Genomic DNA, 18835 nt, shown 5'->3' with positions numbered 1-18835 from the left:
TATCGTGTATGCTCGTTTTTATTACAACTACAGGTAATTTTAATGCAAGCTAATATGCTATGTTTTACTTATTTCGATGGTGGAATAAAACTTAAGATTAAATTCTCCACCTTTGTTTTTCCCCCACAACCTTTGCAATATCGCTCATCATCACCAGTTAGGAGCAATAATGTGCAGAGCGGTACTGCCCCAACTGACTTACGGTATTGCACTGGCACTCGGGACAATACCGTGCAGTGTAAGGGTTTTGTGAAATAGATGTAACACTCAAAGTAAGTTACATTTTCCAAATATGAATCAAAGAATTGGTGGGACACCGAATTTCCTTCAAAATAACATGATATACTCTTTCGCTGAAGTTTTCTATTGAAAGATATAAAATAAAAATACTTAAGTGTACGCTATTACTCCACTCTCCCCTAATATCAATAACAATCTCCTTGGATTTGTTTTATTCACTAATAATATTTCTGTTGGGCTAGGCATAACGATGAAAGTCATAAAAAATTACAGTTATTGTGTATAATACGATAAAAGTTAAGTCAAACGAATCGAATTATTAGAGTAGAAGTTATGATCAATGCAATTGTACATTCGATTATTATTATGATAGTATTCTACTGATTAAGGCAGGTTTCCATGGAGTGTCCAAGAAGTGATCTGGAAGCCTTCCTTTCCTTCCAGCACTGCCTCCTTTAATTCACTGTAATGTCTAATCCCTTTCAATCTATCTAAAAATCCTATTCTTTTCCTTCCCCTCCCTCGTTTCCCTAACATTCTACCCTCTAACACCTTTTTCAACATCCCCTCGCCACTAAGCACTCACTCCATCCATACCTTCTGTCTCCTCCGTATCTCATCTAAAAGCTGCCTCTCCTCACCCACCATATCCAGCACTTCGTCGTTCCTTATCCTCTCCGTCCATTTCACCCTCTCCATTCTTCTCCATACCCACATCTCGAACGCCTCCAATCTTCTCTCGTCTTCTTTCCTCAGAGTCCACGTTTCCGCACCGTAGAGAGCTACACTCCAGATCAAACTCTTCACTAACCTTTTCTTTCAACTCTTACATAACGATCCTCTCAGAAGCTCCTTCCTATTCATGAACGCCTCCTTTGCTAGTGCAATTCACTTCCTAATGTCCTTGCTACTGTGTCCGTTTTCCTCTAATGTGCTGCCCAAATAGTTAAACTGCTCAACCTGTTCAAGTTTTTCCCCACCTACTTTCGATAGAGTCCTTTTTTAGACTTATTATTATGGTTACGGGGATGAAAGACTTATCAGAATACTAAGGCCGCAATGTGCTATTCATGCGTGTAATTTATTTTGATGAGTTATGTTTCCTGATGAAGATACATATATCAAATGAAATTATGCCGATACGTTTCATTTTCTCTTATGATATTTTCAGCATAATACTTGATTGGTAAAATTAGACTTCAGTTATCATTAGGTCTCCATGGCAACCATAGTTTTCATTTTATATCGACATATAATTTCAATGTAAAGTAAATTAGGACGAAAACGAAAGATGTCAATCATTAGGCTGCATCCAAACGCTCATTATAAGAAATTGAAAGAGCTACTAATATAGTTATGCCAGTCATGCTCCTCAAGTTCATCTGTCGTTTATTGCATATTGCTCTCCATTACGCATTTTATTCGATTAAATCGTTTTATATAAGATTCCTCTTTTGCGAGATGAACGAAATTTAAAGGATATAATTTCTATCACAAAAATCACATTTGGCAATGATTAGGGATGTACGATAGGGCGGATCGGAAAAATCGATTTTTTTCAAATCCATCTGGCCCATTGAAAAAAAGTTGTGGGACCGATCAAAAATAAGGCCTGAAAAATTTGAGACCTGTAGGTGAACCCCTGACCCTCGCTCAAATGCAATTTAGGGGGGGAAGGTCGAAATTCGAAAAATATAGTATTTAATGGTCATTTCCTATAGATTTTGCCGAGTTACTGCCCTTCTAGGGCAAAAATTTCGTGCATTTTGACGTATCTGACACCGTTTAGCCACAAAATGCCTAATTTGAGTCCGCGCCCGCGGAGATAATATTCCAACGCCCACGCAGCGTCGCGGATACAAGAGCCGCAGGCCGATCCCCTCCCCTCCCCGCTCACTTCTACCCCTCCCACGCCTCCAATACAGCAAAATGCATCCCGCGTATACTGCTAGGAGGTCATTTATCTTTGATAATATAAATCGGAAGATGGTAGAAGGTAATAAAGGAAGCTTAGTGAGACGACTTGTCCCTTATTAGGCGCCTCGTCGGGGTTAAACAAATCGATGTTACCAACTTTTAGAGAAGTGATGAAATATTTTTAGATCCGAGAACGCAGGAAAGGAGCCTACGGTCCATGAAAAGGCCTCTCGAGTGGCTATAAAGGAGTGCTACCTTCGGATATGCGCTCCAATTTCGGTTTTGTCCGACAGATATGATTAAATGGATTTTGTGCAAAAGCCGCTCGCGTCCCCTCCCCGCAAGCTTCTCCCACGCGCCAAATGCACCAAAATTCACACCAAGTGCGTCTTACTTCGTTAGTCTAAATATTTAATGTTTCAGTATCGTCTGTGGAGGAACAATAACGAAAGAATTTTTCAATTACCTGCTTTCCAATCTGTATTTCTTATATCAGTGTCATTCCTCGTCTTTTGCTGTTGTCAACAAAGTTTTTGTTAATATCTTCACGAATCTCTCGTCCGTATCTATAATAAAAAGAAATATTTAACTTCAAATCTGAAAGTTCATCAACAGATTTTTGAAAATCCACAGCCCTAAGGTCAGATGTAGCCGGAGGTACTGTGGTCTCTCTCCAATATGTCATCAGCGAGTAGTCCTTAAAGTTGATATTAAAATCCAGCACTTTAAAAAATCTCGGATCGGCCGCCAAACAAATACTTGCAACAACGCAAATTCGGTCCTTAGATTGCCCTCCCAATATTTATGCCGCAAATCTAAGTCAAATTAGTGCAATTAGCAAATAGACGCATAGATGTAATGGATGAAATATGATTTGATACTTTCCCGGCGAATGATGTGGGTAAACTCTTCTCGGGATTCAACGAAATTTATCCCTGATGATGAGTCCCGAGTCGGAGCTTGAAACGTTTGTCATTATGGAAAAATTAACCCGGTGGGAATCCCGAGAAGAGTTTACTCACATAGCAAGGGATGTTGGAATTATGCTTGTAGCATAGGGATGATGCCTCCTTTTTGGGCGGTATTCACCATCGCATTCCAATCCTTTTTATTTTCGTGTATCTAATTTTCACTCGGAAAGGAATCGAGAATCGCAGATTTTATAACTTTTGCTAATCCTACGACTGGGGAGGCGAACCCAAAAGTGGGACCCTGTTTCTTCAACTAACATCACACATTCCCCTCTAAACTTGGATTGATAAGTGCTCTTGCCTTTTTTCATCAGACAAAAGTATAGTCTTTCACTCCATAAAAATGTAGCCCTTTGATGACACCCTTTGATACCTCTCTTTTCGTATTCACAATAATTAGCATCTTTTTCTGTCTACGTAAGTAATTCTTGCAAACTACCTTGGATGTTTCTTACGAAGTTATGATTTTTGCGTCAACTAAAGTTGCGGGGACGATCATTGCTGTTTCTTGGTTCTTGCATATACCTCTATCGCATTTGGCAGACGCATTTTCCTCGCAGAAGTTCCAGTTTGAGTTTAGTCCTGAATTTTTATTTGATGAGGAAAGTAGAGATAAAAATCGGATGATATCTCTTCAGTTTAATTTTCTTCGGATGAATTGATGAAGAAAATTTTTGATACTATTTTCCCATACAAGAATTGACGATGTTGACTCAACACTCTCCGGCGATTCTCTTTTTTTTCTCAGTTGTCGAGTTTCTTTAGGACTCAATTCTGCAGCCATCATCTTTAGTTTCGTCCGCTGGTCTCTCAACATACTTCTTCATTGGGGGGAACATTATGCTCCTTCTTGCACTTACACGCAAAAATATCCCATAATTTCAAATGTTCTTTCCAAAGTGCTTCATGTTTGTACTTAAGCAAAAACCCTACGTTTGGCCTATTCGCATTTTCCGTAAGTTTTAGTACTTCCTTTTGTACCGCTAAATCATTTAGTCACACACATAATGGAAGGGAAGGGTCACCATAGTTCGCACGCCTTTATAGCCACTCGAGAGGCCTTTTCATGGACCGTAGGCTCCTTTCTTGCGTTCTCGGATCTAAAAATATTTCATCACTTCTCTAAAAGTTGGTAACATCGATTTGTTTAACCCCGACGATGCGCCTAATAAGGGACAAGTCGTCTCACTAAGCTTCCTTTATTACCTTCTACCATCTTCCGATTTATATTATCAAAGATAAATGACCTCCTAGCAGTATACGCGGGATGCATTTTGCTGTATTGGAGGCGTGGGAGGGGTAGAAGTGAGCGGGGAGGGGAGGGGATCGGCCTGCGGCTCTTGTATCCGCGACGCTGCGTGGGCGTTGGAATATTATCTCCGCGGGCGCGGACTCAAATTAGGCATTTTGTGGCTAAACGGTGTCAGATACGTCAAAATTCACGAAATTTTTGCCCTATAAGGGCAGTAACTCGGCAAAATCTATAGGAAATGACCATTAAATACTATATTTTTCGAATTTCGACCTTCCCCCCCTAAATTGCATTTGAGCGAGGGTCAGGGGTTCACCTACAGGTCTCAAATTTTTCAGGCCTTATTTTTGATCGGTCCCACAACTTTTTTTCAATGGGCCAGATGGATTTGAAAAAAATCGATTTTTCCGATCCGCCCTAATGTACGAGTAGTACTTTTTGACCTCGAGTCGAGTATCGAAGAATTGGTGGGAAATAATGATGGATAAAAGTATGCATTGAATAGAGGCATATTTCAGAATTATAATTATAGTTGGGGAATTAAATGTCGTGTGATATCTTACCAAAGCAATTTTCTATTTAGGCAGGTACTATATTTGAATGAGTAATGTTTCGGGATGATTATATATCGATATGAAGATATATTAATCAATTTCATATTCTCCTATGCTTTTTATCGCTTATGTCCTAGATTTTCTGGATATTAGAAGGCTGTTAATGTGATTCTTTATTTATCTCTCTGTCTTCGTGTCAAGCTTTATTTTTATTTTACATCGATATCTTATTTCAATTTAAAATGAATAGAAATAACCCATCTCACCGGAAACCACGCACTTGGCAATATCGAAAATTTTATTGTTGTGTTAAAGTCGCTCTAACTGCCAATTTATTTTACTTTGGTTGATGTGGATTTCCAACGCTAGTAATGGGTTGTAAAAGGATTACATTTAAATTAAGGATTTAAATGAACTTTTCCTTTCATAAATGCAACGCCCTGGTAACAAAGGTTATGGGCATTTTTTGAATTAGAATGCATGGAATTAAATATTCTGTTTTGTGTGGCCACCAATCTTTTGAGGTATAATCTTTTTGATAGAATATAAGTGGTAATATTATAAACTATATTTCGTTATCCAATTTAATTTGTATTTGGCATACAATTACTACATTTTCCGGACATCATTATATCAAATCATCATTTTTCTTCAGTTATTCCCACACTATTTTTATAATGATAGCGTATTAAAAATGTATATATAATTTAACCTCATCTTGCGTCTTCCCCTGTTTGAAATCATGTCACTGATTTTTCTTACATAATGCTGATTTTCTTGCATAATTTATCTACAGCATTCCATTTCATACCATATCTGGATTCAATACATTGCACAAATTCATTAATGCAAGGATTCTGCTTATGCAGATTGTACAAGAAAAACCGTCCATGAAATAACTTTAGTAAATCTGTGCGTGCACTAGTCATGTTTGTAATGCATTAATGCTAATATTATCGGAGAATATTTGTTTCGAGGAAAATTTAATTTTTAGTAATCTTATTTAGCCATCATTTCTTTAAATGCTTCATTACACTGTGATAGTTATTTATTGTCTTCATCAGACCGCCATATTCTACTCTTTCATGCAGGAATAAATTAAGTTCAAAACAAATTATCACTGCACTATTTTGTATAAAAATATTTTTCCTGTGCACGTTGGAGCCATATTTGATATCCATTATTATATGATGGGGCTGGATTCATCATTATTATTGTTATTGTAGCATTTCAGTGGGTAGGGCTTACTAATTTCCAATTTAAATTTTAATATGAGCCATCAATGCCAGAAATTTTGCTGAACGTGACCGATAGATGTAGCTTTAAACCTATAGTATAACTTTGAATACGTATCATATATGAAATAATTACAATCTTGTAATAGGAGAAAACTAAATTTTTACGCAACGAAGTGCTCATATGTGTACTAAAAATAGAAAAATGACGAAATTAAATTCCGGGCATTGAAATCATTCTCGAACATATGCGAAACAAATGTGTCTCCTTACCAATTACAACCCGCTTTTTGGATTCAAATGCAAATTATTCCATTAAAAAAAGACCTTTCGATACTTATACTAAGCGAGTGTAACACCAATTCATGTTCCTTTAACTTGTTTCTGTATTTATCGTGAAAAATCATTTTTGTACGGTAAAATATTATCTCCGATATAAATATGGGACAGCACTTCAAGACATATACCTCATTGAAATGCGAAGACTTCTGTATTGAAAACATATTCATTCTGATCTTTTAATTGATTAATCTCAGACACATTTTTCTTCCCAAAATACGGTTTTTCGTTAAGCGGGAAAGAGGACTTTTTACGTAACTCAAGTATTACAATCACTCTGATCAATTTTTGGTTAAAATCTACATTCAACTAATTTCATCCTGCCGAGCGTCAGCCTCATCGATTTTAATTTACGGTACTCCAAGTTAGAACTTATCTCGAAAACGAAAGATGTCAATCATCATTAGGCTGCATCCAAACGCTCATTATAAGAAATTGAAAGAGCTACTAATATAGTTATGCCAGTCATGCTCCTAAAGTTCATCTGTCGTTTATTGCATATTGCTCTCCATTACGCATTTTATTCGATTACAAAAGATCTCTCGAAGCTCTTATCGTTGTCTTTGAATTGGTTACTAAGGCAACGTAAAGCTTTGTTGAGGGCGAATAAGCGTACTCTCACTCTATTCCTTCCATTTAAACGAAATTATATCTTTTCCGTTTTTTAAACCGCTTATGGATAGGAAGTGAATACACGTAACACAAGCATGACTCTAAATAAAAAAATGTGCAAAAACACTCCTTACTTTATTATGTTACAGGCATGCATTCTGTGGTTTTCCAGTAGAGGCAACAGACCGAGTTCTTAAATCAGCCTTCTTTCGGTTGAGTGAGTCTACGAGGAAAATATCTCAAAGTACCTTGATATAAAATATAGTTGGACGTTGGCGTTATTTTCCGAGAGCGAAGCTTATTAAAATAAAGAAGATTTTTTAAAATATCAATGATGTATTTACTCTGTAAAAATACAAAGTAATAGAGTAATTTTCATAAATTATATTCATAACTGTAATCGTTTAAGTCAATCAAATTTCAAGAATAAAATCATCAATTTACTTCTCACCTTAGAAGTTACTGAATTGAAGAATTCCTGTTAACCAAAATCTCAATCATGAGTTGCAGTTTACAAATTTCCCAGAGATGTTGTGGGCACTTCGAATGTGTTAGATACGAAGGACACGATGTGAACACCTAACTAATGATGCATTCGGTATTGACTAGGCCTCTGTCCCTACGTTTAAAATATCTTCCTCTGCAGAGGTAATTCTTCTTTCTTGCTAGGTATAATACATACACCTCATTTCTTTCACTCTAGCATAGTTTTTCAATGTATTAATGTTTTTCAACGCTTGGAAGCCGACCAATTTTCAATAAATTAGAATGAAATAAATACTCTGAACTTTGGCGAAATTGTTCATACACATATTGACAAACATTGAGTGATAAAAATCAAGTCAATGTTCAGAATGAGGACTATCTCTCCGAGCTTCTATTGGATATCAAAAATTTCCCTTCTCACTATGCTTTCGTAAGGTTTGTGCTATAGGAGACCCTTGAGGGGGTAATCAAAAGGAAACCTAAGAATTCACTGAATGCATGGGATGGAACATGGCTGTAGAATTGAATGGAGTTCATCGTGAGATTCTTGAGATCTTGGAGTGAAAGAAACCAGAAAAGACTTCTTTCAGTCGGCTGAGCCTACGAGGAAAAAGTTTCAGAGTAGCTTGATATAAAATATAGTTGGATATAGACGTTATTTTCAGACAACAAAGCTTATTAAAATAAAGTAAAATGTTTCTTTAATACCAACGATCGATGGAGGACTATACATGTTTCAGAAAATGATACTTCTATTGCAGACTTTGCATGGACGCCGCATTATGCATGGCCGCTTTAATTCTTATGTCCGTGGTTTAATTCATAGTAATAAAAAAAATTCCCTCTAAAATAAGTGGCTATAAAACACTAGTACAGGGTTCGAGAGATTTGTAGCCTTGCAAGTTGAGTGTTCTACCGCTGATCATAAGATCTCGGGGTGAAATCCCACATTTCGGAAACCCATAAGAGGAAATTCCTATCTGAAGGAGGAGGCCCAGGAAAAGGAACGCATCTCTACTATGAATGTGCGAATTCACCCCCCCTTAACCTAGTCTGGACTGAGCTCCACCCGTACCTACCCGAAAAATCCTTGAGGTTAAATGTGAGTGACAACAGGCTACGATATTTTGAAATAAATATGTGAAATTTTCCACGATTATACAATTTATTTCGACCCAGGCTTCAATTTTATGACATGATATTCAAGGTGTAACATTGAAATATGTATTAAAATTGAAAACTAGTCGTAATAAACTTTATACCCTTGAAAAATCGCAAGTATTTATTTCAATTTAGAAAAATTCCACTTCATCACGCTTGAATCTTCGGATTTTATAAGCTACAATATAGTTTTTGTCAATATTTCTTACGCTTACACTGTTTAAAATCTCTTATAACATTCTAAATTTCCCCGAGACTGCTTGACAGGGAGTACCCAATCAGAACTCCATCGTTGAGGTGCGTGCGGTAGGCATTATCACTCTTATCTTCATGCTTGTAATCCATCAACGAGATGATATTTTTTATTAATCTAGAAGAGGCTTTTTGTTCAAATACTTGGGGTTCATGAGGCACTGAGGTACATTTTATCGTGTAATGAATTTTTTTTCACTCTCCCAAGCATGAAATAACAATGCGAAAGCTGAAGGGGGTGCGATATATATCCGTGCTCAAAGGGATGGGTGAGTCCTTGAGGGGTCTGAGGGAGGAAAATCTAAGGTTAAGTGGGGTGAAAGCCGCTGAGCTTTTTGGAGGGCCACCGTACGACGGTTTGGGGTCGAACGGGGGCGAGGAAGGCCGGGCGCCAGTTGACGATGTGACGGGGGAGGGCGAAGATGAGCCTCTCGTAGATTCTTATCGCAGAGAGTGAAAGGTTGAAAAGGTCTGCACTTGTGCCAGGAGGCAGGAGGGGACGTAGCTAAGGATTTTTTCGAAGCTAGGACGAGGCATGGGTTTATGGGGAAAGTAAAAAAAATGATCTTCCTCGCACGCATGTTAAGCAAATAAATGTACGGTGGCATGGGAGGTTGAAAGAAGGTAGTCCCGCCCATGTTGAGGGGACGAAGCGCCATTGACTGGAAACTGTCCTTCGGGCGGGGTTGAACTAAATAACCACTCTTTGAGGTAAAAGCGTCCCTGCGGGTTCATTTGGGGCTGCTTTACGGCGCGTATTGTGGCTATGGTGGCTCATATGGATAGATAGCTATCTCAAGGGGGTATGATCCTTTTTCCTCGTGGTCGGTCGTGCGATGTGAACTCTCCTGAATACATCTCCCAGCTATTTGCTCCCAGGATAGATGTCGCTGAATAAATTCCGCTTTAGAATGATGCATGTTTATGTAGGTATGAATTGCATATTGAAAACGATTAAGTTCGTTTACTTAATTAATTGTGTGCTCATGGTTATATGAAAGGTAGAGATGTTTGAATACATTTTAAGCAACTGATTAAACGTATAAATAGGCACCTTCCTATTTATGAATGGGTAATAAACTTTGCTTGAGACCTTATTAAGGCATAACTGACAAGAAGTAGGTGAATAGGCTAACTAAACTAATGGCGTAAAACTAGTATATATTGTTCCCACGCATGCGGGAAGAAAATAATGTATTCCACTGGAATATGGTCAAGCAATCAGCTCATACTATGTAATTCCATCTAGTTATTTGTGTATAAAAGGGATTATCCGGCTATAAATGCCCAAATGAAATGTTCTTGCAAGTTTTTATGTCATAATGGTTTTATTACTTGAATGGTCCCAAATTCATAGGAATAAACTAATCTCGTCATCTTTCGCATAAAATTTGAAATTCTTCCAGTAATATTGAACTCCAGACTTCGTTGCATGTGAATAATATTTAATATAAGTCGTGTTAATTTGGCATATCCAAAATCACTCTTTGACCTCACAAATAATGTAGAAATTTATCTAAAAATGCCAAGCTAATTCAAGGGAAAATGCTTTTTTCAATGTTGGAACCCTGAATTTCAAGAAAGGAAATGCTCCAATTTGTACAATCATATATGTTAGGTATTAACATTTGATTGTGAAATTTGAAGCGAGTGATTTTACGTATGAATGGGAACAATGGAAATTTAGGGAAGAAAAATAAAGTATAATTCCTGTGGCAGAAGTAATTCATTGGCAAGAAACGAGTGGGTGGATATTGAAATGCAATGACAGCACAGTGCGAGAGAAAGTAAACTGACACTTGCGATTAGAAATGAAGAATTACCTGTAATGTGTAACGACATGCTAAAAACATTTGGCATAAATAATCTGGCATTAATATTCCTCAATATAATTTTATTCAATGAGGGACACGTATTCATGTATTAGTAATTGAAATCGGTTAGTTCTATTCATTGTAACATAGGTCCTACCGAATCTCATCTCCTATTCAATATACTTCTCTTACATCTGTTGCTGATTATAGTGATTTTTTATTGATTTTTTCTATTTTTTTTATAATTACTTAATTAAAATAGAAAGATTTTTGTCGATTTTTTCCTCGAAACACCCACGCGTGTGCTACAGGAGATTTTCTCGTGTATATTCCGAGAGATGTGATTAAATTGTGATATCATCTGGCCAGTATCTTCTTCTTTGAAGCCTATAATCTAACTCTCTTTCCACCGCAATCTATGGAACCTTGTTAGTGAAGATTAGAACGATGACTGAATGAAATTTGCATGGTATTTGGTGCATTTAAAAATCCATTAGCACGAGTAGTAATGCCTTTGCTGTTGTTATGGTTTGAATGATTTTTTTTCTACATTGAAATTAAAATCTGTAAATTTTATAAATAGTTTGTGCATTTTGCATTCCGTTCCATAAACTGTATTTTTTTTCGCACGTATCAACTGATGTAAATCGCCTCTATTTATGTTTTATTTGAGATAATCAATTGTAAGTTTATATATACGATACCAGTACAAGTCAAATGATTCCACTAGCAGTTATTAGTCATGAAATACCATAGTGATCATGAAAAATAAATTTTAAGCCATAATCCCATGATTTTAGAATTGATTCAAATCAATACACCCTTCGTCCATTCACACTTTCAGCCGCAAGGTAAAAATTTTAACTTTGCCCAGATTCGAAATTTTTTTTGGAGCGTAGTCGGCCGTCATCTATTGATGACGCTCGAATCTGGGCTGAGTCCTGCGCGTCATATCTATAGATGACGCTCGGTCTCAAAGTGTTGAGTGCCACTAGTCACGACCTATTAAGACAATGTCCGCGATCTTAAGATGTTCTTTTTTTCCTACCCATTTTTCTGTGTTTGAATTATAAATATACATTTCGATGACCTGAAATATATTCTTTTCTTTTTGTCTGATATTCAATTCCACATAGATAACAAGGACATACTCATTTTAAAGCACCTTATTGTCGATGCCATGATGTGGAACCTTCGATGTGTAACACTTTTGTTTGGATAAGTCTTGTGTCACGTCAATTTCATATTTGTAATATGTCAATATCTTATCTCTCTCCATTTTTCGGTACACATGCCTTTGAAAAGTAGCTAACGATCCCTAATGAGTTACGTTAAAAAATTTGTTAAATATAATGCCTTAACTTATTTGCTAGATAATACCACAGAGGAGTAAAATAAATCCTGTTAATTTTATTTTCATCCTAGTATTATCGATAATAAATGCAATACTTATTGAATTTGCTTCATGATAATTTTGTCTCTTTGATGACAGCATTTCGACTGCAGGTATTGATTATGAAGGAACAAAAAAAGTTGGAATTGGCTCCATTTGGAAAGTAATCAACCATTATGATTCATTTGGGATACAATAGCGTCACCTTTGTTTGCAGATTTCGGAGAGGAAATCGATTTTGATGGTTACTTAATGTTCTGCCTGAATCATCGCGCCTCACATTTCTCCTAATTAAAAATGGACATTTTTCATTTCGATAATCACTCTTGATCCAGGGGATTGTGCAAATTTCGGTGATGTACGTGTTTTGAGAGTGCGTTTTCATCGGATGATGGAAGGCTCATGGGAAGAATACTCTTCCAACAAGGGTTAGGGTGTAAGAGCCCTCTGAAATCCGCATGATGGATAGGGTAGGACAATTTTGAACATTTCCTCTTTTGGGCGCTCCAATCAATGGGTGATATTCTATCAATTATTCAATCATTAAGTACGGGTATAAACATAGCAAAAAATTTAAATTTGTTAGTGGAATGTAAGTAATATTTCTGCAAACAATTGTATTTTCGTCTCTACAATATATTTAGTCGTATCAGGAACTCTGTCGTCTTCGTTATTTATTGTGGTGTGAAGGATATCATTGTGCGATATACCTTACCAAAACGAGCACCGATATTTTTACTTCGGAATCCTATACAGAATATTTCTACTAAATAAAATTATATGTTGGATGCAAGTTAGTATTTATATGGTATGAAATATGATTTGAAGCTTTCCAATCGAATTATGTGTCTATCGTGGATATTTCAACCCATTAGGAATCCCGAGAAGAGTTTACCTTCATTAACGTGGTATTTTTTGCATATCAGTAGTTAATATATTTCTGAATATCCTTAACTTGGAATTTATAGAATAATAAGGTAAATTCCTCTTCCAAAGAATCCTCTTCCAACTAGGGGTAGGGTGAAAGAGCCCTTTGAAATCCGCACGATGGATAGGGTAGGCCAATTTCGAATATTTACTTTTTTGGACGCTCCAGTCAATGGCTGAGATTATTTTTATTATTTAGTTATTAAGTGCAGCTTTAAACGTAGAAAGTTAAATTTATTGCAAAGTCTTAGAACGTAAGTAATCTTTTCGCAACCAATTGTATTTTCGCCCTTACAATATATTTATTTAATTTTACTTTATTTTAATAAAATATTACACATGCCTGCCTATGACTGCCAATTTAAAACACATTTACAAAGGAATTAAAAAAATAACAAATAAGCTAATTACAATTTGAAATCAAGCAAAAAACAAAACAGAATATCGCACAACGTGGCCACCATATCCGTATTGATCAAATTGTACAGTCAATTGTGCGTTAAATACGCTGATGCCAGGAGAGTAAAATTTTCAAATGACAACGAAAACGGATCACTATCTGGCGGGAGAGAATTTATCAGAATAGAAAGTCGGTTGAATAGAGGGCGCTTAATTACTTATAGACTTGGTATTAGCATGTGGCGTTAAGACGTAAATCGAGTTTGGTGGGAAGGTACTCATATGTCGAGGAAGGAAACAATTTCATGTTAGTGTGTTTAGTCATGTTAAAAATTCCGGACTCATATTTTATTTCTCATCTTCCGTGTTTTTGTGGTGTAAAGAGATCACTGTGCGATACATTAAACTTTATTATAATTAGCACTGATATATTTACTAAGGACGTCTGCACTGACTAGTTCTGATTTATAAGTTAAAATATTAGCTCCAGCTAGATTTTTCTTCTTGCATTTGGCAGTTTTTTTGTATTAGAGGCAGTTTGTAAACGATGAAATTCAATACATTTTTTTGCACAGTGTTTTTGGATCGGTGAAGAATAGGACAGTGTTTGCCTAGAATTTGAAATTTCTTCGAGCTCTTAAAAAAACATCTAATATCTAACTACTAATATCTAACTATATCTATCTACGTATACTTATATTTAATATTTTAGGTGAAAAATTTTACATAAAAACGTGAAAATTCGGAATCGTCAACTCTGCTGTTCAACTCACGACCTCTGACCTTACACCTTCGCCACCTTCATTTTTGATTCAGCATTTAATTTATCGGTGTCTATTAATCAACTTTGTTCCCACGCAATGGTGGTTGCTCCAGAAATTTAATTGCAACTCTTTCTTTTTTATCGGAAACTGCCATTTACCAGAAAGATCTCTTCGAAAAGAGAAACTTGCGTCCCCAGAAAACAGTTGAGTGCCCGAATGCTTCAGGGGCATTGTGGAGGAGCGAGTAGAACTTGATTTCAAGGGTTCGCAGGACGGGAAGAAACAGAGAAGGGAACTAAGCCGCGGAACAAAGGCAGAGAGAGAGAGAGATAGAGGTTAATTAATTAATTGAATAAATCTAAGGAGGGTGGGATAAAGACACGCGGGAAGGGGTGGAGTGAAGAGGGAAATTTCTCTTTTCAAAAAAGGTCGCAAATGATTCGGTGACAAGAGTCAGAGAAAATGCCACTCACTTCGGGGACGTTTTTTTTCAGGAGAGGCGGTGAAAAAGGCGGCATTTCGTAGCCCGGGTCAAAAAGGATTTAATTCCATTACCTTTATAAAACCTCCTTCCTCCTGTTTCCCTTCCGTCTGCAAAGTCATGTTTGAGTAGGCTGTAAAGGACCTCCAGGTTTGTGAATCCGTCCCTTTTATAATTTTGGACATTTAATTTTTTTCAATACGTGAGCTTTGCTGTGGAATGTTTACATTTAGTTTTATTTATTTCGTCCCGTCGGCCTCTCTTTTATTAATAGAATTAAGAAATTTTTGTTCTTGGTTACCCCTTTCACTGGGCGAAAATATAGTAATTCATCCTCATAAATGGTTGAAGAGGTGGCCTTGCTCTCTGCTAAAGCTGTGGCATAAGGGGTTTGAGATTTGTCGTCATGAATAGCTTTGCAAACCAGGGTTGTTATTATTTTTGGAGGCACTTCGCGTCCTGGCTCGGAGTATGAGCTGCCCTCCGTGAGCGCGCCAAACGTGCTCGTGTTTGTGTCCATCTTCGAGTCTGTTTGTTCGCGATAAGGATCTAAGTCGTCCGTCAACTCTCTCGGCGAGAGATGTGCTGATGCGATAGCACCCTCCTTGGTCAAGATACGCTCCTTCTGTCGACTCCTATGGAACCGCGGGAGGAAATAGGCTCCGCCAGAGAGACCGTGCAGTATCGCGCTGCCCGACGTGCGATTTTAGACAAGCGCCACGTAGATCTGACTTACCCCGCGAGGAAGGCATGAAAAAATAACTGGTGTGGATGCAAGGCAAATATTTGACCCATCTAATGTTGGATCTCTCTCCTGGAAATGATTACACTCGGCGAAATGCTCGCAGTGGTCTTTCAAAATGAAATGTTTACCCCTTAAATGGGATCCAGAAGTGAGACTTGCCGGAAAGAGAAGCAAATAAGGTTCAAATGTGGACGGCGAGGCTTTATCCCCTTATAATTTTCATGCCTATGGATTCCCCATCTCATGCACCCTGAAATGAATTTAATTTCATTCTCGCGGGTATTGAAAATAAACATTTATTACTGTTCCTATCAACTGCCGTTCAAAATAATTATTGTGCTCTTTCCTTTCTTATCTGCGCGGCCAACGCGCGTGGATAGCAAGTTAGCGTAAATAAAATTCGTACGCGATTTTCATTAAAATATTTCTCTGATCAAAAATCGCCAAACTTAGGAAATCATCAGGCTTGATGATGTAAGCTGTTGCAGGAAACTGGTCGTCCACTGACGAAAAATTATAGTAAAAATAATGCACATTGTATATATAGTTGTCACATCACATCAGTCACATCAGTCAAAAACTTCCAAATATTTTTGGTCGAAAGTATTCTACGTATAAGGTCTATGCGCTCATTTTTTCAATAAATTTAATACAATGAAATATTATAGTGCAAAAACCTGAAAAGGCTATATAATCACTGCCATTACTCAAGTTTGAGCTCTGTAACCTAGAAACATAAGTAATGAGAAGTATTTTGTGAGTATTTTCGTATTTTAATTACACCCTTACGATAACATTAAAACGTAGAGTGCCGAAATTGGAATGAAAACAGTTGGGAAAAAGTGCCTTTTGGTTTTACTTACATCGTCATTTACAAAGTTAATTAAATATGGTCACTATCCAATTTTCAGCATTTAAATGCATATTATGTACCGTGCAGAAGGTCTTAGATCCGGTAGTAATGCTTAAAACTGATTACAGCGTCCAACACTGCCTCTGCTGATTCTGTACCTTGCGTGTGACCTCAGTGACTTGATACTAGACGGTTAGGAGTATATTGCTAATATCTCTACCTTCATTTCGATAGGTTACCATGGCACATTTTTCACAATTCTAGACCACTGTGCGTCGCTTGGCGACGTCTCTTTTTAGATCAAGGTGTTACATGCCATCTCATTGGCTGATTGAGCGCAAGGCCGTGGTTGGCTGGTTTCAGTTTCTTGGTGTACAAGTTGCAGGCTTTGGGATTCGGAATTTGCTGTCGAAACGAGGTGAGTTAGTGTTTCTGCTGGTTGGCTATTGTGGGAGGCTGTAGTATTCCCCTATAAATGCCCTTTTTCTTGTGAAATAGGCCGATGCCAAAAACGGCACGGAATTCATGGGCTTGGATTTCTTCATTGTGGATGAGAGTATTTCCAATTTCCTCTATTTGCTTTGAGTGCTCCGTATAATAGTGAGAATGGATAATTATATTTGGTTTGTCAGCGTGAGGTGGAAGAGCTATTCTGAAACATTTTTTCCTAGGTGTTTAGGCTTCTTAAAATTATACGGTGCTGCGGCCGTCTTTCCTTTTGACCCTGTGAGTTGGATTAAGGTTTTAAGGAATTAAGGTTTATTTACTGTAAATTTTCTATGCGAAACGCTATAGCTCCTTAAGTTGACTCATAGATAGATATAACGATTTATTTTTACCCACTGTGTGTTTCAAGGAATTTTGAGAGGCCTTGCAATTTTATTCAGCAAAATATGAAGCAATTTCAATGTTCCCCTTTCGTTAATATTTCTCACTTCCATGCACCTTTGGGAATTAAATATTCTTCCGTATTCATTAACTGAGTAGTTGGAATTTAACGTTGATGAAGTATGCTTTTATGCACCTATTGCCGTGTTAAATTATAAACCTAATGCAAGTGATTAATTTTGGCCCCGAATGCATCTCCAACCGTTGCGGTGAGCATATTTTGTGATGGATATCATGCCGTTTTTCAAGTGTGTGCAGCTACTGTTGTCCATCGTTTTTCAGGAAGACAGTGAAATAGATAAGTTCGAAATTAACTCCTGTGGTCATATCTTGTGATCTAAGTGTGAGTCGTTATTTTATATTATGAGTTGCCTGTTACGTTGTCCTCATCCCTGCAAGGTGGTCTTATAAAAATTTTGACCACCCTTGCGGTGTAGGGATATTGCATTTGCGTTAGAAACGGTGACAATATTCTTGAGGGTGCACATTGATGCTCCGCTTGAGGGAATCCCCTTTTTGCCGCGAGTGCAGAGAATGAGCGCGTGTTGGATGCGTAGAACACTGCATGGTCGCCTGGATGCATATTCATGTCCTGGGTGCGAGAGGTGACTTTTTTGTCACGTATGCGAATAAAGGGTGCGATTCGAGTGTGTGGGGAGCTGTTAATGGTATTTGGGTCCAGATACATATCAGGCGGTGGGAATACTGATCTCATCCACGAGTCCATAGTGAGGGTGTTGAATTTAGCTTCGTATTGTGAGAATATATGTTCCCAGAATTTATGACTGTGTGAAACTTAGCGTTGGTGCAGGCAGTGGTATTTTTCAGGATGGGTGAAAACAAATTTCTGCTCGTTAGTGCAGAGGATGGGATGGCGCATTGGTTGCATGTAATAGATGCATGGTGGGGGTGCAGGAATATACACTCCTTTTGGTTGCTGGAACTATGGGCTATGGTACTGGGTAGGAGTTTCTTGGGTGGTAATGGGCGTGTAATAAATACAAAACTGTGGTAGAGTTGGTACTGATGAAATTTAGGGCGTGGGAATATACTTTTTTGTCGTGGCTGCAGTATAGCAGCACATTATGTGAGTTGCACGTGGGGATTGTATAGCCTCGTGGGTGTAAATGCATGATAATGGTGCTACGATTTTGCTGTTTCTTTCCTGGTGAGCTTGTGTTTTCAAGATAATACCTCAGACCCATGGAATGAATTGCACATTTTATAAAAAAGGCACTTACTTTTTTCAAAATTTGTAAGTGATAATTAATGATTTCATTTGATTTTGTTGCAAAGTCCTTCAACAGTATTACACTGCCACTTTCTACCAAATTATTGTCAATTTCTTACAATACAAACAAATTATTTGTATTAGTCAAGTATAAGGGTACTGTGCTAATATAAATGTAATTAACTTTTGTTTTTCATAAGTAAAACTTATTAACAGCATAAACATGGTGTGTAATTTCAATTACCGTATCTAAAAAAATAGCTTACATAATATCATATTTTAGTGTTTTGCAGGAGGGGGTTCCTACTTCCGCTTCCTCGT

Source organism: Ischnura elegans, chromosome 10 (assembly GCF_921293095.1).
Source record: "Ischnura elegans chromosome 10, ioIscEleg1.1, whole genome shotgun sequence".
Taxonomy (NCBI): domain Eukaryota; kingdom Metazoa; phylum Arthropoda; class Insecta; order Odonata; family Coenagrionidae; genus Ischnura; species Ischnura elegans.
Note: the sequence above shows the minus strand (reverse complement) of the source record.